The sequence below is a fragment of the Artibeus jamaicensis genome, unplaced genomic scaffold (genome assembly GCF_021234435.1).
Source record: "Artibeus jamaicensis isolate MK-2021 breed Jamaican fruit bat unplaced genomic scaffold, CSHL_Jam_final contig_866, whole genome shotgun sequence".
In the NCBI taxonomy this organism is placed as follows: Eukaryota; Metazoa; Chordata; class Mammalia; order Chiroptera; family Phyllostomidae; genus Artibeus; species Artibeus jamaicensis.
In genome coordinates, this window is record NW_026521994.1 from 997,023 (window position 1) to 1,021,830 (window position 24,808).

The 24,808-nt window shown below is 50.2% G+C and overlaps 1 protein-coding gene across 2 annotated transcripts in view; it reads right to left on the reverse strand.

Annotated features, from left to right (window-relative positions):
* Positions 1-24,808, reverse strand: part of TRABD2B (TraB domain containing 2B) — a 203,598-nt gene that overhangs the window by 80,412 nt on the left and 98,378 nt on the right. The gene's annotated exons all lie outside the window — the stretch shown is intronic.

Sequence of the window (24,808 nt, forward strand, 5' to 3'; positions counted from 1 at the left end):
GTCTCACTGGGGACTGACCATGAGGCAGTCCTGCCCTCTGGGAAGCTGGGCCCACTGCCAAGGCCCCAGCTGGGGTTAAAAGAAGCATCACTTCAACTGACGAAGTCTGCAATGGGTCCTTTCAGGCCAGGTGAAATGACTCCTCCTACATGGTGCTCTTTGTAAGCACCTTCCCCATAAAGGCTTCCCTAGATCCCTCAGAAAGGACTGGTCACCTCTGTGTTTTCAAACTATCTTTCACAGATCTCTTGGAGGGAGGGCCCATATTCAACTCATCCTGCAATGCCTAGCACAGTGCCTGACACAGGGTCGTTATGCATGAAATTAGTGTGGCATTGCCATGAGGGCCCTTGCTCTTTGCATGATTATGTAGATGGATCTAAACAGTGTCCTCTCACTAGAAAGATGGGAAAACTAAGGCCCAGACTTGTCTGAGGTGGCTGCTGGAAGTCAGCAGCCCACGTAGGACAGAGCTGAGGGTCCCCTGCCCCCATCCACTGCAGCACCGGGTGGCTCTTGCATGCTGATCCGGGCTTGAGAAGAAAGTTCTCCCTCCTTGTCCTGCCTTAATCCACCAACTAGGTTGTGTGCCGCTCAGCCAGGAGGGGGAAATAGCCACATTACAAAATCATACGAAAGAAATTATGGATGGAAAAATCATTACCTTATAAATCGGCCGAGCTGTTCAGAACTTGTAGGAAACAGGGCATATAAAATTCATATGGCACGTTGGGGCTTTGATAGCGCCTCATTATAGCTCTCAGACTCCAGTGAAAAATGTCCTCACCCAGAGAGGGCTAATTTTCCTTTATTAATGACATGGGGCGGGGCCGATGCCATAAATTCCAGCTACCTGAGTGCCCTGGAGCTCGGGATAAACTCTTGAGTGACATATCTCTCAAGGCTGCACTGTCCCTATTTCCCTACCAACTGCTGTACCCAAAGGAAACAAGACAGGGGAAGATGACCAACCCCTACTCCAGGCCCCCAGCCTCCACACCACAAAAACACAATTTCGGAAGGGGTGGAGGCTCTGTTCTCTGTTGAGAGCCTGACCTGAAATGTTTAATGAATCGACTCCTTAATGGGAGATGGAGTGCTGAGGATAAGGGGAATCATATATTGTCTCAAATTTTAGGTGGAATTCCTGTAGTGGGAGTGGTGTACATTATGGCGCCCACACTCCTCAGCCTGTCTGTGACCAGGATCAGGGCTCAGGCTATATCCAAGTGGGCAAGACTGGACCTTGGTCACAGGCCCCTAGAGGATCCCAGAATACAGAGTCACAGTCATAATGTCAGAGAGCAGTCAGGCTCAACTGGCCCCGGAAAGCAAACTTGGCTCCTGGCCTGTGGTTTGCCTTCATTGCAGCTGCAGTTGGCACCTAGAGTTAGACAACTTAAGAGGTCTTCTAGGTTAAATTCTCTTCTTGTCCACGATACCAATGAGAAAACTGAGGGTCCACAAATATTCCTCGAATGCCAGCCTAGTGACCTGGAAGGGCAGGGAAAGTGAAAGCCACCTGAGCCCACAGAGTGATTTCTTGCCTTCCTACACTTCCTCCTCAGCAAAGAATGATGGGCATGATACCAGTCACAAACGGACCCACAGTCCCAGCTCCTGGCACTTCTGGATCACATGCTCCTGAGAGTAAAGGAAATGGGGGAGTTTGTCTGTCTTCCCAGATAATCACATGTCCGAAAACATTACCCCTATGGCCACAGCTTCTTGAAATGCCCTCGCTGTCTTTGTGCCTTTGGGTGCACAACTAGCAACCCTTCTCAGCTGTGTGTGTGGCCATCACCTAACTTCACATGTTAAAACTCTAATCCCAGCTCCTTAGATATAACTGTATGTGGAGATAGGGCATTTAAAGGAGTAGTTAAGTTAAAATGAGGCATTTAGGGTGAGCCCTAATCTAGCCTAACTGTTGTCTTCACAGGAAGAGGAGTTTAGGAATCCCAGAGAAGCAGAGAGAGACGGCTGTGGACAGAGATGGCAAGAGGGCGGCTGTTTGCAAGCGGCAGAGAGAAGCCTCAGAGGAAGCCAACCCTGCTGGCACCCTGATCTCGGCCTCCCGGCCTCCAGGACCATGAGCAAATGTCTGCTGTTGGAGCCCCCAGTCTATGAAATTTGTTAGGGCAGCCTGAGCTAAGGTAGTGGTTTACCCAAGATTTACCAGATGAGACTTGAACCCAAGTCTTATGACTTCCAGTTTTGAGTCTTCCCTGCTGACAACTGGGCACCTCTCACAACCTTGGAGAGCTGGACTGTACATTCAGAGGTGACAAAGGTTGCATTCCAATACCTGGCACCAGGCCCGGCAGGCAGCGGGGGTTTTCTGAGTCTTTGTTGCTTTGTTGAACCACGTGTGGGCTTATGAGGTTGGTTTGCTGGGTCGGGGATGGGTGGGGGAGGGGAGCGAGGACAGGGCATGCCTGGCCCCCTGCAAGGCAAATTTGGTCCCTAATCGGGGTCTCTTGCCTTTGTGACAGCTGAGGTCAGCACCGGGGGTTACACAACAGCCTTCTTACTCTGTCCCCACCCTCAGCAGCCAAAAGTGCAATCCCCTGATGGGATATTTGGCACAACCTGGGGTTTCACAGGCCTGTTTCTTCCAGAAGGAGTTGCAGACCCAGCCAGGGCTGGCCCACAGACTCACAGGAGAATTGCAAAACCGAGGCGTTCACCCCAGATCAAATTCCCCTGCCTTGGGTCTTTGAGCTACTTGTTTGTACAGAAGAAAATCTATTTCCCACCCTCAGCAGGGAGGTGGCTGGACACAGACAATTGTGTCATTGGGGCACAGTGTAGGAAGTGTGGCTTGCAAGGGTTTCTTCCAGCAGTTTCAAGTCCCCAGAGGGTCCTGTAGACTTCTCCCAGGAGCTGGCTCAGCGCCCTCAGCCAGGGCAAGGACAGGGGCCTGCATACAGGCTCAGGGACACAGATGACGGCCACGAAAGCCTTTCTCACAGTCAAAGCTGCCTGCTGATGAAGTAGCCCACCCCCGGGCAGTGAGAAGATCACAGGCAGGGGTGGTACATACGCTGCTGCTGAGAGCTGAAGACAGGACCTAAACATCATATGAAAGGTTGGCCAAAATGACCCAAAGGCCTCTTCCAGCCCTGGAAAGGTAGGAGTTCAGAGTCTAGACTCATCCCTTCACTGAGCATTTATTCAGTACTTATGAGTCCTGAGTTGTGATGAATGAGACTCTGCTCAAAGGAGCTGGTGGGGAGAGACGAAAAGGACAGTTTCAGTCCAGAATCACCTATGCAGTGACAGATGGTGCCCCCGGATGTGTCTGTGGCAGACACTGTCCATGTGCCTCCCAAATGCCCTCCCTTAAACACTCCTGGCCAATTTTCAACTGTCAGCACCTGCATTTCTTTGCCCGAGGCCTTCTCTGACCACCAGGTCCCCCTGTGCCTGAGCAGGCCAGCGCCATGGAAAGAATGCTGCCCTCTGGACCAGTGACAGACAGGCACTGGGGCATTGAAACCTTGGCTCCCTGCTTCACGGGTGGGTAATTGTGAGGTGCGGGCTGCCCCTTGTTTCCAGGTATCCCAGCAGAATGAGCTCCCTCTGCCGAGCTCACTTCTCCTACCTGCTGGGTTCAAGTCTCCTAAAACTATTTGAACTCAAATTCTTCACTGAGGGTCTGCTTCTAGGGGCACACAATCGAAGGCAAATGGAACTATGCTGATCTCTCATAAAGAGGGGTGGGAGGCTGTGGCCAGGGCATATACCCAGAACAGATCCTTGAGCTCTTCCCAGAGGAGGAGGGAGTTCCCAGGTGGACAAGAACAACAACAGACAAAACGGTATGTGGAGGACAGAAACAGCCTAGCCATTGTGGAAGACAGGAGGGGAGACTGAGGCTGGGTCAGTGTGGCCTTCTACTCACCCAGCCCAGTGAAGGCTGCTCATCACCCAGAGGCCCATCCCTCTGACCTCCTAAGGGCCCTCCTTCCTTCTCTCTGTCTCTGGTCACACACACACTCCCAGCCCACATCTACCCAGATCTCAGCCTAGCTTCTCTTTCTCCTCCTTCAGGAAGTCTCCCTTGACTATCTCCTCATCCCACACTCTCACTTTGTCCCTCTTCTGCTGTATCCCCCTATGCCCTGTGGGCATGCCACGTGGGAACTGCAGAGCTGAGATGCCACCACAGGTCTCTCAGACTCCCCAGGCCAAGCTGCTTCCCGACATCTCTGTGCGCCAGTGCCTGAGCTGGGAATAGGCTCAGATCAGGAGGCGAGTGAGTGTTGGTTGATCAACTAAGTGAGGAACTGCATGGGGGAGGGAGGGAATGAAAAAGTCCTGCAGGTTGACCCCTGATCCCTCTCAGTCTCCTCTGGCTCATTCCACTGCCCCTGTATGGATGTTCTGCTGGGGGATAAGAAAAGGGGTCTGAATTCTGAGGACTGACTGGTGGAAAGATCCCACTCTCTCTGTCTCAGGCTGCCTTGAGTTCTTATTTCCTCTCCTTCTTCCTACCTCACACTCCACCACCCATCCCAGTCCTCAAGAATTGAAGTAGCTTGTCAGCTCCTAAAAAGTAATGAATAATAAATTCTTAGAATGGGAGCCCAGCCTCCTAAATATTGAGGCCTCTTGGGGTGACAACCATGTCCGTCAGCCTAAGCTGATTCACAGGGATGTATCTGGGCCTGCAGAGCATGTGCAGAGTTTAGTTACAGTGTAGGGCCTAGGGGTGGGGAAGGACGGGAGGGGAACAGCTGGAAGGGAGAGATGAGGGAGGGAGAGAGAGAGAGAGATGCTGAATTACTAAGTACTAGACAAGGACAAATCAGTCCACCTGCATCCCTTTCCTGAATCTTCCCATTGACCTTGCAAGGCAGGAACTATTAAGGAACTATTCAAGTATTTGAATTTTATTGATAAGGAAGTTGAGGCTCAGAGAAGTTGAGTGAATATCCCAAGGCAACACAACTAATATGTGACAGAGTTGGGATTTGAACCCAGGCCATGTGACTCTAGACTTTGTGCTCTTAATCAACATGATTAACATAGTAGGTCCTTGAAATGACCAAGGAGAAGCCAGAAGGCAGCACAAGCCAAAGTAGGGGAAGCTGTCAAGAGCCACATTAGAACTCTGCACTAAAGGCCGAGCTGGGAAAGCAAAACAGAAAGTCAGAAACTGTCCGAAATACACCCAAACCCAAACCCCACAAGCCACAGTGTGGCCCCTGGTGAGGCTGGGCTCCAAAGAAATGCTGAGACACGTGAGGGAGGGGTAGGCTCAGGGCAGAGCTGCCTGGGGGGGCTTGAGAGGCTCCCTGCCCCAAGGAGCGCCTCTCGTGCTACTCGTAAGGATTCCAAGGCTCTCTTTCTTGCTGTCAAATACTAGAAATTCCAAGCCAAAGCCATCTAACCAACCATGAACAGAATTGAGTTTCCATCTCTCCTCACCTTCCAGCCCAGTACGAGGATTCATTTTCACGATCCCCTTTGAATGGTGCAAGCTAGAGAGAGCCAAAAAAAAAAAGCCCCATGTGGTCGTGCAGCGCCAAGAATCTGAGCCTCCCTGCAGTCCACCAGGGCCACCTCTGCCGGACAGGTCTGGCCAGAACTCTCCGGGAACCAGCAAACTCTCCAAGCACGCCTTGACTGGGCCTTAGCTCCTGCTGAGCCGATCCATTTCTGCTAATCCAGCACCGGCTCTGTTCCAGGCACTTGTACATTATCTCACTTAATCCTGGAGGGGGAGGTGGTGCTGTTATTATCTCCACTCTTCAGATGAGGAGATGGGCTGGGTGATTTGTCCAACTTGACTTTCCCAAGTGTCTTTGACTCAAAAGCTCTTAACAGCCATAATATCTGGTCCAAAGCTGAATGGCTCAACGTGTATTTTTCTTGGCCATCTCTAGAATGGAGGTGATGGGGACTAACACAGTCTATGACGGCCAGGTTATTCTCAGAGTGTTAGGAGTTTCACTTCCATGACTTCTCAAAAGCAGCCAGAACCTGGTGAGGCAGGTAAAGGGGAGGGAGTGGGGAAGCCCCTCATATGCCCTGGAAACAGGCCTAGTGGAGAAAAGCCTTTTCTAATGAATGCTGGCTGAGCAAAGCAGCCCCTGTGCAAACACCCTGGACAGGGCGCTTGGCTGGTGCTGGGCCCCAGGGCCACTCACTAGGGAGTAGTCAGACCGGGAAATCTCAAGCTCTGGGGGATGAGCAAACAAATTCCTGTGGATTCCACATTCCTTGGCCTGCAGCCTAGGGCCCGGCCCCACCAATGTGCCCTGACATTGTCTGGCGGTGGCCTGGTTTGGGCAAAGGAGCAGGATCAATATTTGCTGGTACATATTGGGTCCCACCTCCAGCAGCATCTGTGTTTGGACAACCCTGCCTCCCACTGCTCAGCATCTCTTTAGACCTGGGGGCCCAGGGTTGGGGATAACTCGTGGGATTTCCTGTAGTGCCTGACCTCTAACCTGTGACATATTTTAGCACTAAGAAAGTCATGCAAAGACGGATCTTAGGGAGCCTAGCTCAGGGCCTGCTTGTAGTCCAATAAGTTAGTATGGGTTACTCTGAGGCCATTCTTGATGGCTCTTCTCTCCTTCCAAATCCCACTGTGTCCATCTATCCATTCATCACCCATCTCTCTATCCTTTTGATATTTATTAAGTTCTAAATAGCTTTGAAAGTTTATTTCTTCTCAGCTGTCACTGGCTCTGCCCAAGGCCAAGGCCCTCTTGCCTGGATAACTATAACTACCCCCTATCTGGCTCCCTGCTTCCACCTCTAGCCCTGCACATTGTTCTCCAGGCTGCAGCCAGAGTGGACTTTCTAAACCACAGATGATCATGTCTCTTCCTGCGTAAATCTTGCAATGGCTCCCATACCTGTAGGACTGAACTCAGTTACCCAGATGTCTTGCAGAGATCTTAATGATTTTACTACTGTTTCCTGCCCCCATCTGGCCTCATTCTGGCTTTCCTCCCACAGTATTATGATATAATGGTTATGAGCAGGGCTTTGGACTCAGAAAGACATGGATTTCAACTCTGCCACTTACAAGCTATGTCAAATTTCTGAGCCTCTGTAAAATGGAGGTGGGCTTTTGGGTATGAAACTAGGAAAATGCATTTCAGATTCTTAGCATACCACCTACCTCCTGCAGAGTTAGTAAGATTAGTCATGCTGCGACCCGGAGAGCCTGGGAGGGGCCACACAAAGGTGTGTGGATGCCTTGCCTTCTCTTAGTTTCTCTCAGGAGGCTCTCACAGCCAGTCCTCTTCCTTCCTCTGATCTCTCTGCTCCAGATATTCTGGTTCAGTTTTGATCAGGGAAGGAAAGTACCGGGGATGATGCCTTGGGCATCTCCAACTAAGATTTCCTTCATCTGAGGTCATATAATCAAGATGCAAGTGGAGCAGAAATGTTTTATCCAGCCAGTGAAACCAAATCTCTTTCCTCATTGCCTGGAATAAGCCATCATCCTCTATGGTTTGGTGGCGAGGGTCTCAGCTCTGAGCATAAGGAGCCACATTTTAATAAGTAGTATTAACCACACAGAAAAGAAAAAGTGCCTTAGGCCCTGCTAGGGTAGCCACATCACAACCTGCATTTTACAGTGAGGGCAAACGAAGCTCAGAGCAGGGAAGTCATTCTCCAAAGGTGACAGCAAGAGGGATTCAAGGTCAGACTCTGACCTCTCACCACTGAGCTATTTTTCATTTTGTTGGTGTTTATTCCTTTGAGTTTATAATGACTTATTAAGAAAGGTAGCTTGTGTAGGTGGTGAGAGAGGGAGGAGAGGGCATGGCTTTGGGATTACATACCCCAGAGTCTGAGGCCGAGATCTTCCATCTAATTGGCCGTGTGACTTTGGGCAAGTTGTTTGCTGCCTCTACGCCTGCTTCCTCTTTTGTGAAACAGGGGTAATAAGCCCCCCTCTTGGAATGATGAGAAGATAAACTGTAAAAGGGTTGAGAAGAGCACCTTGCACAGGGCTGGGCTTTGGAGGCCTCAGACTGTGGTTCACATGGGTTTTCAAGGCGGACTGTCTGGGTTTTGTTCAAACATCTTTACTTAAAATGAAATATTTCAAATAAATAGAAATGGACGGGGAAATCTACCAAATATGTCTGTATTTACCACTGAGATTTAACATTGATCTTTACAATATTTGCCTCACATATTTTTTAAAAGAAAGAAAATTATGGCATCAGAAGTCCCCATGCCCTCTCCTTGACCCCATTCACTTCTCCCCTCCAGAGCTAATCACTTCTGTGGTTAGGGGGTACCCTTTTGTCTGCATTTTTATTCTTTTATTACATGCTTATGTATCCATAAGCAGTATGGAATATTATTTTATTTTTTAAATTTGCATAAGTGGTAGAAGACTGTGCATATTGTTCTTCTACATGACTTTTTAACCTGATAGTATGGGAGGTTTACCCATGTTGGCACATGTAGGTCATTCATTGTAATGGCCGCCATCGCACAAATGGACTACGCTTTATTCACTCAATTGATGGACAACTCCTCAGCCAGGCACATGCTGTTTTCACTAAACAATCATGGAAAAGAGAGGTGGGGGAAGAGAAGCCACTTTCCCTGCAGGATGGGCAAGCCATTTTCTGTGTGGCTGGACTCAAACAAAGGAAAGCCCCCAAAATGCTGATCAGCCTGGGTGAGTGGTGCCAAGCCAGCCCAGTTTCTCCTGTCCTTGTAAGCAGAGGCTGCTGCGTTCTCTTCTGGGGAGACAGAGAAGACGAGGCAGGATCCCGGCCCGCTTCCACACGCATCCCCTCTGCACACTCTTGGAGGGCTCCCCATCCCTGCTCTGAAGGTTTGTCTCTCACATTTGCCTTTGTCCCAGGCTCTACACTCTGCCGCAGGGCTGCAGGCTTGGTGCTTGGAACACAGTAGGTGACCAGTAAATATTAGCAATGGATGAATGAGAGTGAAGTGAAAATGAATGAGTGCATGAATAATGAAAGGACTTAGAGGATGAATATAATTAGTTGTTGAACGTAATTTTGAGCTTGGAGGGCCATCTCCCATGACCTTGGGAAGTCTGCTCGGAAGGGGCTGAGACTTCTGTCTTTGGTTCTAGGCTCAGATCTGCCACTGGCAGCCCAGGCTCCCTGCTCAGCATGTGCTCAAAAGCTCCGGAGTCTTCCCAGAAGTGAAGTTGGAGGTTCTGAGCGAAGCTAGGGGCCACCTCCCTGCTCCCACCCCCCCGATGCCCGGGTTGCACACCGTCCACACACGCCGTCTCATTTTTCAATAACACAGTCTGGGATGAATTCCTTGTTCACCACCTATGGTAAAGGAGATTTATTACCCCAAGAACTCTTTTTATCCTCTTCCTTCCCAGAGTCTTGGATGGATTTTATCTTGATAAATGATGAGGCCTGGGCCTCGCGGGCAAAGAAAGATGTGGGCGGGGAGCTGTGAGCCTGGAAAGGAGAAGGAAAAGGAAAAAAATACCCTAGGCCATTGATGTGCAGGAGGAACTGTCACTCAGAGCTCTTCCAAGGCTGGAGATGGTGCCTAAATAGGAAATTTTGGGATAATTTCGGCAAAGCTCCAACAGCTTTTGCTGGGTGACCACAGTGGCACTGCCTTCTTCTGTACATTTGCTGTTTTGGACTTGACCATCACAAAGGCCCTTTCTACGTCTAACTGGTGCACAATGTTGGTGCAAGGTAAGTATTTTCTGAAGTGGCCACCCCTTCTCTCAGCCCTCAGCCCTTAGTAGGTGCTTCTAAATCAGGGACCTCTTTGTGTCCCAAGCCTGCCTCCTTTCCAAAGCCACTCCCAGAGGTGGCTGTCTGCATGCTCATTCTTAGTCTGCAGACTTCCCAGGCACCCAGCCTGGCTCAGGCCCTGTGAGCTCAGGACCAGGCGCAGCTGCAGCTTTGGTCCCGCCCTACTGTGTGCATTACCTGACACCTGCCTACCTATCCTTCCACAGGGAAAAACCTTCTTCCTTGGGGAAGCTTAAGGTCTCCTTCTCAGTGTCTGTCTCTGGGTATCCCCCAAGCGCGTCCTGAAGACTTTGTCAGAGGCCTGACTGCTTACCTGTTTGTCTCTCCAGGTAACCTCCTGGGTCACTGGGTCCGATCCACGTCAGTGTCCCAGGGCCCAGCAGGGACCTGGCCCAGAAAAGGCCCCAATAATGAATAAAGGGGCTCAGAGAGACAGAATTCTCCCTGGGACCCTGCCCATACATCAGGGGTCAGCTCTCTGGCCATGGAGATGGACTGTCCTTTACTTCTGTTAGCATTGTTTTTGCTGCCCAATACATGGTAACTACTGCTAATAGTGTCTTTGTGCTAGGCACTGTGCCAAGCACTTTATATCTCATTCACTACTCTTCTTACCCTGCACAGTAAGATTTATTATCCCCAGTGTCAGACAATGAGGGTAAGTCTGAGCAGAGGGAAGCGACCTCAAGTTCACACAGCTTTAATTGCAGAGTCAGATCTGAACATGACTGCCCTGTCTCTGAAGCCTGATGCTGCGATTCTGCTTCAACTGGACCTGGTGAATGCCAGGGCTGCAGACTGTTGCAGAAGCCTGCCAGGCAGAAGGGGCTCGCCGTTGCCTTCCTGGAGTGGCTGAGCCCGCAGACACTCCCTGAGAAGGGCCTCGGGCTGGTGGCCTGGTGGTGGCTGGAAGGGGGACTAGGCACAGCAGGGAGCTCCTGCCTCGGCATGGGGACTGTGGTGGCCTCATCCAGGCAGTGACCCTATGTGCTCCCTAAACCAAACACAGCCAAACAAGCTGTGACCCCTGCTCAGCTAAGAGAGGAGCAGAGGGGCTTCCACTGGAAGTTCACCATTTTTTTCAAGACATGGGGCTGCCTGTCCTACAGCTGGCACTATGCTTCATTCCAGCAGGTTTTCGGGTCTGATCCTTTTGTTCTCCATCCTTCCTTTGTTTTTCCTCCTCCTGCCCTCCCTTCTCCATCAGGCCTATCCCTCCCACCTCTGATGTCCTCTGCTTGCCAATGCTGTGGTCCAGTGGTTACCCAGAGCCAGCCACACATGGCCAAGACATGGATGTGGCTAACCAGGAGCCCACCCAGCCCACTTGGCCCATGTGAGCTCCAGCTGGCCCCCAGTCCCTGCATTAAGAGTCAGCCCCCAACCCCCCTCTGCCCCAACCCTCCATTTCAACAACTGTGTCTGAGTAGGCTCATGAACCTCCAGGCATTAACTGCCTTGGTTTTGACTTATAAAGCTCTCTGGCCATGGACTTCAGAAGTCTTTTTGCAGTGGCCCCTGTGTGGCCTGGCCCTGGGGTCTGGGTAGGCTTCTGTATGCACCCACAGGCACTTGGGCAGGGCCAAGGTGGGGGCTGGCCTTAGCTGTTGCTCACGTTGGTGAGAGAAGAAGGGGTTATACCACTGGGCATGAGAGGTCCATTCCCCACCATTTCAACCTGCCCAAATGAAACAAGGCTCCACCTGGTGATGTCCTTAGCACCTTCCAGCCCTGGCACCTCTATCTTAGTGCTGATCTCATCCCTCTTGGTATGATAGCGATCACTCCTCTCACTGGGCAACGCTCCACAGTTAACCAAACCCGCAGGCACTCATTAGCTCACTCAGCCCTCACCGCAACCCCAGCCTGTTGACAGATGTGGAAATGTAGTTCAGAGAGGTGTGGCCTATCTGGAGACACAGAGGGACGAAGTTGTGACTCTTCTTGGTCCGAGGACATCTCTGTGAACACTGACTCAGTGCTGGGGCCCTGGTGGTGAATAAGACAGGCCCTGGTCCTTGACATCCTACGACTCACTGTCCTGGGGAACCAAATGCTGGGAGATTCAGACAGATCACATTGCTACTTTCACTCCTTCATTCTTGCTCTTTTGCTCTCCTTAAACTCTTCTTCAAACTTCCAAAGGCTCAGCCTAAGTCTCCTTTCTCCAAGAAGTCTTTCTGCAGAGACCTGAGTCCCACTGCGGGCCAGCTAAGCTGCTCAAGCTCACCCTGTGCTTGCAGCCAGACTTGGGACCTGCCTGAGCTGGACCTGCCAGAACAGCCCCAACTCCTCCTTCCTTTGTCTCTTAGCCAGAGCCTTCTGGCACCTGGCACAGGGCTGGGCACCCAGAAGGAAGCCTTATATGCTAGCCTGGGGCTCAAGTCTGTGGGAAATGGCCCCAGCAGCTCAATCTTCGTTACAAATGACACAGAGCACTGATGAGTCCTGGCACCCTGAGCGACAGCAGGCACCTTCTTTTCCTCTTCTGGACCAAGTGTCTTATTAGTAAAATGACGGTGTCATAGTCCAATGGAATCTAAGCCCCAGGAGACATCTCTTTCAACCTCAAGTGCTGCAGAGGAGAGGACAAGTTCCAGAGATGTTCACTGGTTCCTTACAGAACCAGGACTCACCTGGTCTGGCCTAGGTGACCGCAACAATCCTTTCCAGAGTTTAATTCGCTAATTATCTACAGCAGTGGTTCTCAACCTGGGAGTGATTTTGTGCCCCTCAGGAGACATTCATTAATGACTGGGGCATTTCTGGTTGCCACAGTGAAGGAGGGGGTGCTATAGGCACTGAACCCCTGGGTCAAGGCTAGGGGTGCTATGAAATGTCACACAGTGCACAAAACAGCGGCCACAACAAAGAAGGATCCAGCCTAAAATGTCAATAGGGCCAAAGCTGAGAAGCCCTCATCTACACTAAGGAAAATCACATGATTTTTCTCAAAATTTCCTCCCTCTCATTCCCGTTGCCTTTGCCCAGAGTGGTTTGATGCGGGCCCCATTAGCTTCTCAGGAACAGATGGTGCCTCTCTGGGTTTTCCTCTCGGGAGAACTTTTCCCTCCCCTGTGTCAGGCCTCCCAGGAGCCTCATCCAAAATCTATATGGTAGTGTCTCCAAGGAGGGGTGTCCTGGTGACACGCTGAGGTGGTCTAGGCAGAGACACGGTGGTAAGGAAGGGGCCCTGCTTCCTGGGAATCTGGTACCCGGTTCCTGGTCCCTCCCAGGAGAGCCCAGGACTGGAGGTATGAGCTCTGTGGCGGGGTATGGGGGGACCTCACAAAGGCAGGGAGGGGCTCTGGGCCTGTGGTGAAGTCTTAGCTTTCTCACTTCTAGCTCTGTTTCCTTGAGCGAATCATCAACCTCTCTAAGCCTTGATTTCCTCATCTACAAGTTGGGGATGATAATATTTGCCATATGGGGTTAATGTAAGGGTCAAGTGAAATATTAGTGTGAAGCCCATGGCTGGGACTTGGCACATAGAAGTTTTTCCTGAAAGCTGCTGATCTCTGCTATCTCCACTCTTCTGATGTTACCCCCACTCAACACTTCCCACACTTTTATATCACCCACTGTAAGAGTTTGCAAAAGGTGGGAACCAAGGCATCATCTTTATCTCTCTCTTCTCCTTTCTCATCTCTGGCCAGTTCTGAGGATCTGTTTTGTTTTTTTTTTCCAGAAAGGCTCCTTGGGGTTGCACTCTCCTCTTCTGCCCCACACCACGGTCCTGTCCAGGCCCGTATCACTCTGCCCTTGGCTGTGAGAACGCACGCCCTCCTGATTTGATTGGCAGGTGGCCCTCCCCACCCCCACATAATTAGGCCACATCCTGAAGGCAGATTTATCTTTCCCAAACTGAGTTCCCACCCTGCTCTGTCAAGAACCTTTGCTGGCTGGTCTTGGTGCCTGCAGGACAAAGTCCAAGCACTCTGCTTGAACCTGAGGCCCTGCCCTTCTCATTTCCGTCTCATTGTCCCTGCTCTGAGACACACATGACTGCAGCCCCGCCACGTGTCCCCTGGCAATTCCCCCAGCAGTGTGAACTGTGAGCACCCCTGCCTGCAGTGCCCGCCCCCACTTCCCCATGGCCAGCCTGCTGCTCCCTCTGCAGCGTTGGTGCCACTGTCATGGTTGCCATCAGCCATCCCCCACACTGCCCCTCTAGGGCCACCAGGAGACACATTTGTCACAATAACCACTCAGTGTCCCGATGAGCCTGGGCCATCAGCTCCTTGAGGGCCAGGGCCACACACTGGGTATGTTTAGGAACCCTCCAGTACATGGCACAGAGTGGGCTGAATAAATGCCAGCTGGCAGCACCAAGGGGAAGAACTTGAGCCATTCCCAGCAATCAGAAGTGATGCTGTTTTCTTTTTCTTTCTTTCTTTTTTGTATCAGAAGGTTTCTGGAACAATGCCATCCAGGAGGCCAATGTGGCACTCAGACCTGGCATCATCTAGCTAATAAGAGCAACAGCTAGTAGGAGTCCCCTTCCTCTGAACCAGACATCCTGCATCACCTTATCGATCCACACAAGGACCCTAGAAGGTGGGTATTACTGTCTCTATTTTATGAATCAAGAAACTGAGGCTCAGAGAGGAAAAGAGACATGTCTGAAATGATACAGCAACTGGATGGAACTCGGGTCAAGGGAAGCTGCCCTCCCCCCCTCACTATCAGGCCAACTCCAGGCAAAAGATGTCATGGACTTGTCCCCAGGTGGCCTTGCCAGAGTGGAGCATGTTGCTGCGGAGGAGTGTGTCTACGCCGTCTGCCTGGGATCCCTGCCCTCTCTTCCCTCTCCATGGGTTGGACAGATAAGTGAGGCTCAGGTACCTCAGCAGCATCCTGGCCTCCTCTTTCCTGTCAAATAGCTGCTCCTGGATGCCACCACAGACATGCAGGTCTCTGACTGCCCTCTGTTCCAGCCATGCCACCTCAGGCTGAACATCTGGCCTTGGCCTCTGCTGCTCTCAGATCATGGTGTGGAGGCTGGGTCAGCAGAAAGGTCTGACCACTGGTGGGAGAGGTGACAAGAGGGTCCTGGGCATAAGGCCTAGCAATCTGCTCCCTGCCCTGGAAGCATCTCTCTTGAGCAACATCCTTCTATGAGGTCCCAGCCTGCCCTCAGCATCATGCTTCATCCCTGGCCTCCTCTCTGAGTGCTCATTCCCTAGGGCTGCAGCCCGGCCCAGGAGTAGGAAATGAGGCCTGGCCTCTTCCTCGCTGGTTGTCTTCCCACCACTGCCAGGCTTGCCTTTGCTCATGGTCTCCCTCTCTATAAACTGATCTAAAGCCTTCCCTCCGTGAAGTACAGGTTTATAAGGCCTGAACATCCACCCAAACATGGCATTCAGGGAAGGCTGGTGGACTCTTTATGTATCTGGCCGACTAACGCTCATGACAAAGTCTCACCCAAAGTTTAACCATGAACTCAAATTTTGTTAGACATTCAGTGGTTTACATTTATGGAAATGAATAAAATTTCATGGCACAGAGAGTGCCCCCAGTAGTCTAGGAACCCCGACTGTGACATTCAGAAGAGGAGTTGAGATGCTAATTCAGTGCCTGGCTCTGGTTCCCATCCTTTCTCCCAGCCTTGTGTTTTCATTTGTGGAGTAACAGTTTGGACCAGCTGGTTTCTAATGACCCTCCCACCTTGTGTCCGGGGCTCCTGTCACTTTCTGGGAATGGCGGTCATCATCTTGGCCAGACCAAAGCTTTGAGTTAAACATGTAAATGAGCGAGAAAGGCACACATGCCTGGAAGGTGGAAGGACATTGTTGTCACACAGCAGGTTGGGAATAGGTTGGGAGCTGGGCTCACATCTTGACTTCCCACTTACTATTCCCTAGACAGGTTCCTTCATTCCTCTGTGCTTTGGTCTTCTCACTGGCAAAGGGAAATGCTAAGGAGTTCTGTAAAGATGAAAAGTTAAATGAGGTATGAAAGGAAAGGGCTTAGCACAGTGCACAAGGTATTGTTACTGTGATGACTGTTAATGGTCACAGGCAGGGGAACTCATTTGCATTGACTTGGTGCTTGGCCCTGTGTGCAGCCAGGAAGGAGAGAGCCCTGTCCATGTGCTCTGGAGGCCCCAATCCTACAGAACATCAGCCTTCACATATAAAACACCAGGGAATGGGCAGGACTGCACAGACCCAGGTTCTAATAGCAACATCTGAGGCGCTCTGTCCCTCAGAAGGTCACAGTCTGAGGCAGGTAGACATGGGCCAGCCATCTCAGCTCAGGGCTGGTAAGATTGGCAAGAGCAAAGAAAGCACATTTCTGTGTCAGTCCCAAAAGGGGACCTTTAATTCCTAGGCGATGAGGAAAGAAAGTATCAAGAGATATAATTTGACTTTGGAAGTCTTGACTGTTTCTCTACACCTTACTTCCTTCAGGGGCATTGGGAGGCCAGAGGTGGTCCATCCAGCCTGCTTCCCCAAGACAAGGGCTTACACTCTGAGAGAGAGACCTTGGCTCAGTCTTCTTGAGGCTTCTGAACCAGTGAGTGGTCCAGCCAGGACAGCATTCTCTATTTGCCAACTCCATTATCACCAGCGCAGACTTCCCAAACCTCTCGGAATCCAGGAGAGTCTTGGAAAATTCCCAAGGCATGTGCTGTGATGAAGGTGAAGGATAAGCCAGGAGGCCCCTTGGCTGTGTTCCTCCTGTGCTTTAGAACTTGGCTGTGCCTGTGATGCAATTCAACGGACCCCTCTCCACCTCACCCTTCCCGTCCAAGCCTGTTATTCCCTGACTTTCTAACAAGCGCCCAAATGAAGGCAGGCTGAAAGGCCCCTGGGGCCTCTACGTCCAGGAATGGGCTATTAGTGGATTTCAAAGGCCCAGATCTGACTGCAAAGCTGCAGCCAGCTAGACCCTCCTTCTCAGGCCCTGTCATTACCAATCTGCCCCTCACCAGCTGGTAAGAGATTTCCCAACACTCAGCTACACAGTCAGACATCACAGCCACCTGCCCGTCTCCTCAAGGAAGTAAAATGTGTAATGACAACTGCATTTGCAGAGCTGCCTTGGACTGTGGACCCAGATGCTCTGAAATCACTCTTGGCTGTACTGTGTGCAGTGGCACATCCGCTTACAAACGAGAAAACATGGGCTTTAGCCGAGAGGGAAGGTGAAGATGTCAGCCCTGCTCGGGCTTGCACCCATATCACCCATATGAAAGACATAGGCTTTCATACCTATGTCTTTTCCTACAAAGTGGGAAAAAATGGCATCAGGGAGTGAAACTAGAGTGGCTGATAGAAAAAGAGCAAAGTGATGAAAATGCAGCAAGAGGACGGCAGCACCTGGTGCTTCCTTAGCTGGGCGACCTGGGTCAAGTTAGTCGGCTCATCTGAGCTTCAGAGGGTCTGTGAGGAGGATTAAATAAGATAATGTTTGTAAAGTACTTAGCATTAAATACATTGGCTTCTTTCCATCTTTTCTGGAACAGAGAGAAGGACAGAGGGCATGAAGAAAGAAAATGGTGATCTCTTTCAAGGACAGGCAAACATGCCCCGTGGACATCAGAAGTGTAAAACTGTGTTTTTGCAAGCTCCGGAATAACTTTCCTGTGACATTTTGGGTTTTAATGGATTCCAGAAACCTTAAAATTTCTCTGCAGTCAGAACAGGATGTTTAACTTTCGTCCTTCATGAAAAAAACCCCCAAAATCCTGATGCATTCACTAATCTCTTCATTCACTGGAAATATGTGGGAAACAATGAGAAATGGGCTAAAAAAAGGCAATGTGAAATATTCAGTTTTTAAATAGGAGCAACCAGCGAGAGTGTAGCAAACTGTGGCTGGAACCAATAACAAAACTTTTGGAGATGAACCATTGTAAGTGACACTTTATCAGGGGCAAATGCTTGGGGGGCTCCAGTTTTGGAGGCCTTGTGTGGAGTTTGGACTTCCTTCAGTACCTCAAGGGCAGGAAGAGGAAATGCTTTTATCAGACAGGGGTAGGAGGTGAAGTGGCTTACCAAGAAAACACCATCTCTGTGTTCTTTTCTCTTGAATTCCTTCCTAAGTGAAATGGGGAGAGGAAGCTATTTTACAGAAAACATCAATGTGGGGAAACTCAGCAGTATCCAAGCCCACTGGCATTTGCTATCTAGAGGGATACTGTGTCATTCTTTAGTTTAAAATAACATGAATTCCTGAACTAGATGCTTTATGAAGCCAAGGCCTGCTGACCTTGCACATGACTGTTCCCAGAGTCTAACAGCACCTGATGTCCAGCTGGTGCTCAGTGAACACTTTGGAATGAATGAAAGAAGGGCAGGGGGAAGGAGGACTGAATGAGATCATGGGTGGGACTTTGCTTTTTAACCTCGAAAGCGTGGTCCAACTTGGGGACATTACTCTGTTCAGCTGCAATCAGCCTAGAAACAGATGGGGATCTTGAACTGGGAGGCCTCACCTTCCCCAGCTTGGCAGACGTCCTCAGTCATTCTTGTAAAAGTAGAGATGTCTGCCTTCATTCACTGGTAAACAGAGAGCTCTTAGTCCAACATTCCTTCTCCCTGAGGCCTTGCTCTGGACCCTGCCCAGGAGCATCATCACATAAGAGTCAGGGAAGGACTGAAGGCCCCTCTGAAGATTCTCAGGTTGGTCTCTCTTCCTCTTCCCTCCTCTCCTTCCCCTACATGAGCTAGAGTCATCCTCTATCTGTGCTTCCCTTAAAGAACTCCATATCAAGGAATTTTCTCTTAAAGTGTGCATTTCTCCAACCTTGAGGGCAGGAGCTGTTTTATACCTATTCCTATCTCCATTGCCTACAATTCAGTTGGTTCTCAGTAAAAGTTGACTAAAAGAGTGGGCAGATATTGGCATATTAGGCAGGAGAAAGAAAAGGAAGACTCTCAAGGCTTGCTGAAAATAAAACACATCAAAATAAATTCTGATTTTGAGCCAAAGGCCCATCATGCACTGGAGGGGGCACCTATCATAACCACCAGGACAGGTGTGTTCATCTGTTTCCATGGATGCACACTACCTTGGTCTCCAAGAGAGAGGGATGCTGCGATGCTATGTACCCTGCTCTCCACTCTGGATGTCCCCAGCCTCCTAGCTCAGATAGCCAACAAAGGGTGGTGACAACCATTTTTCCAAGTCTTGAGGCTGTGGAACTGATCAGTTCTTGGCTAGGACTGCTTCCTCTTGGTCAAGGGAGAAGGCAGGTAGAGGGCAAGAAAAGTAGGATTGAAGAACATATTTCTGAGGCTTGAAGGCCATCAGATATCACTCAAAATCATGTTGCCTTTGAGCACAGGGAACTGAATCAGAAGCACATAGCATATATTCCCTCCTAGTCACACATGGTTTGAAAAATCAAGGCAAACCCAAGAGCACTCGGATGCCACAAAGGCCACCAGAGCCAGGTCCCAGAGGTTGTTTTGGGGAAGCGGGGCAGGTGCTTGGAGGGGGAGGTTCTTTTTAGACCTCCTCCAGCACACCAAGGAAGGCTGGGGCCCTCCTGTTTCTGCCAGGGTCTAGTCAGTGGACAGAAACTGTGGACTGAATGCTTGCATCCCCCAAATTCGTGTGATGAAACCTAATCTCTGAAGTGATGATACCTGGATATGATACCTTGGGGAGGTGACTGGGTCAGGAGGGCACAGTCCTCATGAATGGAATCAGCGCCCTTATAAAAGAGACCCCAGAGAGCTCCCTTGTTCCTTCCACCACGTGAGGACACAGCGAGATGACTGCTGTATATGGACCAAGAAGCAGGCCCTCATCAGATACCAAATCTGCCAGCGCCTTGACCTTGCACTTCCAGAACTGTGAGAACTATGTTTTTGTTGTTTATAAGCCACCTAGTCTATAGGAGTTTGCCATAACATCCCAAACTGACTATGACAGAAGCCACACAGTAATCTGAGCAGGTGATAACCAGCATACCAATGGGAATTCAGTACTGGTGTATCTGGAGAACAATTAATTACATTCAAAGCACTTTTCTAAAAAAACCTAACATCCCACAACTTCACCTCATCTTCCTCAGATTCCTACCTACCTCTGCCCTCTCCAACTTTGATCAGAAGGAATCCCTCTCATGAGTGCCCACTTCTGCCTGTCCCTCCAGTGTGGTCATTGTCACTATGCATTGGAATCTCTTATACCCATGTCCCCCTACTGTCTTCCAGCACACACATAAGGAGAGAAATGAACACTGCTTCCATCTTCTTCCCTAGGCCTTGTGTTTATGTTAGGGACCCAGAGATAAATGAGTCACTTATGTTCCCTGGCCTCAAGCAGCTCAGAGTCCAGTGGGGTGACAGACATGTGAGGGGATGAAGTAGCAGATGACCTATAAGCACTAAGTGTGATCCAAGTGCAGCAGGAAGCACAGCAGGGTGTGATCAACTGGTCCACTAAGCTCGTTGGAGACAACGGGTTTGCCTGAACTGGGTCTTAAAGAATGAATATGGTTCTCTAGGCAGAGCCAACAGCCTAGCAAAGACATGGAGGCAGTGAATTTCAGAAAGTATCAGGACAGTGGGGCAATGTTCCTTAGGTCACTGAGAGCACACAGCAAAATCATAATTGTAATAATAAGAATAATGACAGCTACACTCATAAATTTTTCATATTGTTTTTATATGCCATTCAGAGTTCTAAGTACTTTACATATAATCACTCTTTTCATCCTCACAAGCAAGTCCATGAGGTGGTACTATTATTTCCAATTTACAGTTGAAAAAACTGAGGCACAATTGTTTGCCCAAGGACACCCCTGTGCTAAGAAGCTGAGAATCACTAGGGCCAAAGCTAGAGACGTGGGCAGGATGGGGGAAGGGTGGGGGTGCAACTGGAAGGACCTGGGAAGCCCCTGCACACCTGCTGATTAGAAGGGCTCCTCCCAGCCCCAACCCCACTCTCCCTGCTCTAACCAGGACCAGACCTAGACCGGGTTTGAAATCTGATAAGAGGCAAGATGGCTGCAGTCAGCAAGGAAATACATTCACTTCCAAGAAAATTGTTAGAAAAAGAAAAACTACCTCTGTCCCCACTGAGTGACAGAGTCCTGAGTAGACTCACTGGCCTACCAGGGTGAAGCCCTTTCACCCTTGGTGGCCTGGTCCTCTGGGACACACGTGTGCTGCTCAGACACTCAGAGGGCAGATTGTCAGGAAGGTTGAGAATGTGTGTTAGAGGGGCTGGTTCTGCCCTCTTGCTCATTGCTTCACAGATGGGAAAACTAGGCCTGGAGAAGGTGGGGGCTCCCCTTGGGTCCAAGTGGGTCAATGGCAGAGCCTGTGCAAGGGTCCTGGTCCTCTGACCTCCATTCCATGCTCTTCCTTAACCTTGTTCATCCACTTCCTCCTAGCTCTCTGCAAGTCATCAGCTCTGGTCACCAGCAAGTCTAAGATCTTGGTACAAACAAAGGCAAAATGGCCTCTGCAGTGAGCAGGGGCTTCTCTGAGGAGGGGAGGGACCAAGAGAGCCAGTAGGTACCTGTGACTCTGTGCACACTCTGCTCCCAAGGACATCAGGGATATGAATCATTCCACACTTGCTCCTGCAGGAACAAGTTCTACTCATGACCCATTAGATTTTGGATTCCTAAAAGAGAAGGTGGCCCCATGTTTAGGGGCATGTTATACTTGTGTGACTCACCAGGTATGTCAGCCCAATGCACCCTAAAGCTATAGTCACCATTGGGAGAGTAGTCCACAAGAGGGTCACAATAGTGCTGTCCCCATCCTCGCTGGGGAGCCCTATCTCCATCTGCTTACATCTACTTTGCCACATACTTTCTAGCTAGCTTAGTCTCTCTGGACCCACGTCTGGTCTCCTGGGATGACTTTCTGCTCTCTTTCCTGGTGGGACATGACTCAGGTTGTTGTACTTCCAGATGAGCTTGACTAGCCACTGTATCCCTTAGTCTCATAGATACTGGCTGCTACCGTCCCTGCCATCGTAGGAAGATTTAGGAAGAATAATGGATGGAGGAATGGATGGCTGGACAGATGGATGGGGGAGGGATGGATGAGGGATAGATGGATGGATGGATGGATGGATGGATGGATGGATGGATGAATAGAGAGATGAATAACAAGACTAAGGTTTCACTAGGAGCAGGGCAGACAGAACTAGAACACAAGGGTCCTGACTCCCAGCCCAGGTACTTCCTTCCACTTCCATGTGTTCCAGGAGGCAGCTGAGCAGAGGTGAGTGGGGTGAGGGAATGGAAAGTAAAGTGAGGGAGGGTTAACACAAAGGGACAAACAAAAGGAGAGAGTCACAGGACTGCATATTCTTGGTGAAGCCATTGGTCTAGCATCAATATCTGACTCAGTAGTCAGACTGCCCAGATCTACTTACTGGCTGGTCATGAGCAAGTTACTTGAACTCTGGGTACCTCGATTCATTTGTAAATTGAAGACCATATCACTGCCTCTTTTATGGGGCTTTGATTAGGTTAAATATGATGATAAATTTTAAAGTACTTAGTAGAGAGGCTGGCACACAGTGCCATAAAAGCATTCGCTCTCATTATTAATGATGAAAAGCTGAGCATCCAATGGCATACCTCTGGGTGGCTCTGAGGGGAGTCAGTATACAATATCTCAGCCCACAGCTATTATTCCTATGTGCAGACCAGTTCCCACCCACCACCTCAGCCTGGCCTTTCCCAGGAGCTGGCTCTGCAGACTGCTCTCAGAAGGGACCACACTTGCTTTGCGTAGCATCCCTGGCATGCATCCTGGAGCCCTGGGAGCATTTGCAACCAAGTGGCCCTGTCAGTGCCCAGGCTGCCCACACCTGTCTACTCTCTGACATTCACATTGTAACTTCACAGGCATATGCAGTCTTTACTCTGCTTGCTTCTCAACAACTCCATGAGGAGGGTAGGAGATACAATGTCATTTTACACAAGAAGAAATTGAGGCTCATTTGAGGGCGGCAGAGCCCTAAAGGCCCAGTGGAGAGTGACAATCTTTTAGTGCGGTTTGAAGGGCCAGAAAGGCATCACAGAAGAGGTCCCATCTGGACCATCCTGAGAAATTATTTTTATTTCTAAAGAAAAGATGGGTCTTGGGGGGAAAGTCTGGCTCCCTCATGGGACAGAGAAATTGTTGAGGAGCCTGAAGGCTGGATGGAGTGAGGAAGGTCGCAGGAGGGGAGTGGAGGGCCAGGGGTCTGAGGCATCCAGGCTGGCAGTGCTGCTCCCTGTGGGGCCACTTGGGGCTCTTGCACCTGCCAGACTGGAATGCCTCCCAAGTGTGAACCCAGGACCCAGGAAGGGGAAGAGGGTGGTGTGTGGCTTGCTCAAATGTCACAAAGAGAGCCTTCCTGAAGTGTCTGTGATGTTATTGCCAGGCCTGCCGTCTTTATTTGCTACTTTATACCAGATTTATTGAGTGGATACATCCATTTCTGGCTCACTGTATAAAGAGCCCCAAACACACTCTTCACAACCCCAAAGAGCCAGGGCAGCAGTCAGCGTGGGGTTGGGGTGAGGGGACTGTGCTATGTGGAGCAAGCCCACTGGGCCAGTACAGTGAAGGAAGTGGAGTGTGGGCTGTGATCTGAAACACAGTGTCGCCTTCCAGGTGTGTCTACACCACCAGATTTTCCTGTCTAGACTCCGGGACAGATTTCCTAGTCCCAGTGGAGAACTATGGGGAAGGTATGAATGCATTTCAAACAACGCAGGGCCGCCGTGGCCCGGTGGAATCTCAGAGAATGCCACACCAAACACCTACTGCGTGCCAGGCCCTGGGGGCTAGAACATGGACTGAAACATTATTTTACTCAGTCAGGAATAAATGCGAAGGGTGGAACTCTGGCAGTGTGCTTAGGAGCCATTTGGACACTAACGTTGGTCTTTGCCGTTTTCCCTTTTAAAGACAAAATGTGGCTTTCTCTGTGAGAACATGGGTATAAGAGAATGCTGATACTAAGGGGGAAAGTGTGATGGAAGAACTTGCTGTCCCATGCCTCAGAGCAGGCCATGGCCAAGCTGTGACTTTGTCTTAAAGAAAGAAGACTGCCTGCCTAATGGAGATCAGGACAGAGTGCACAACCTATAAAACTGGAAACTGGCCCAGAGAGACCCTGTCTTGTGCTGGAGCAGTGGGTAGGGGGGGTGAATTCCCACTGGGAAGAGTGGGTAATGAGTGAGCAACTTAGCAACTCATTCAGTCAGAGGAGGTCAGAGGAATTGAACTTGTGAACTGGACTTTAAAAGACAAGAGGAATTTGCCAGTAGATAAGGAGGTGAAAGGGACTAGGGTGTCTGCAAATCGGCATGCACTTAACTGAGGACCTCACAGGCTTGATGCTTGGCTGGACTGACACAAAATGACAAATTCTCTCAACTGGCACCTGCTTTCTGGATGCTTCAGATGGGTACCCTCATAGCCTGGCAGTGCAGGGCTGGTCAGGAGGCTTGGCACCACGCCCAGCTGCTGTTCAAGGAGCTGTGTGGTCTAGTGCAGAACCTCAGTTTTCTCAACCACGAACTGCAATAAAAGTTCTGTCTTTTACCCCTCCTTACCTCTACACAGTACACACAGATCCTAAGGGTCTGTTGCAGAAAAAATAAGAATAGACAGAAATGTCTGGGGAAAATGGGAGATTGTGACCATACCTATGCTTGCCTGGCTATTTGGAGGCCAGTGAGACATGGAATAATTGAAACCCAGAGCTGGAAGGGACGTTACAGACAAGATAAGTTCCATTCTCCTCACCCTTCCACTTCAGAGATGAAGAGACAGTGGTCCAGAAATGAGAAGTGGTTATTCTTGTCTCCTTACTCACTGCTTCTGAGCCCAGGAGCTCCTCAACCCAGCGTCTCCTTACACATCTTCCCACATGGACTTGCAGGTCCTGTGGGGTTTTGGTGACACATTCAGTGCTGTCACCCAGGGTTCGGCACACTGAGGGAAGGTCAGTGCCTTGTGGCTCACAGGCTCAGACTGTGAGGTTTAAAATGTGTCTCTAGGGTGGGCTGAGCCTTAGGTGTTAAATGGGGATCAGCCCCTCCCAGAAAGGAAACAGCCTCTGCTCCAAGTTGTTAA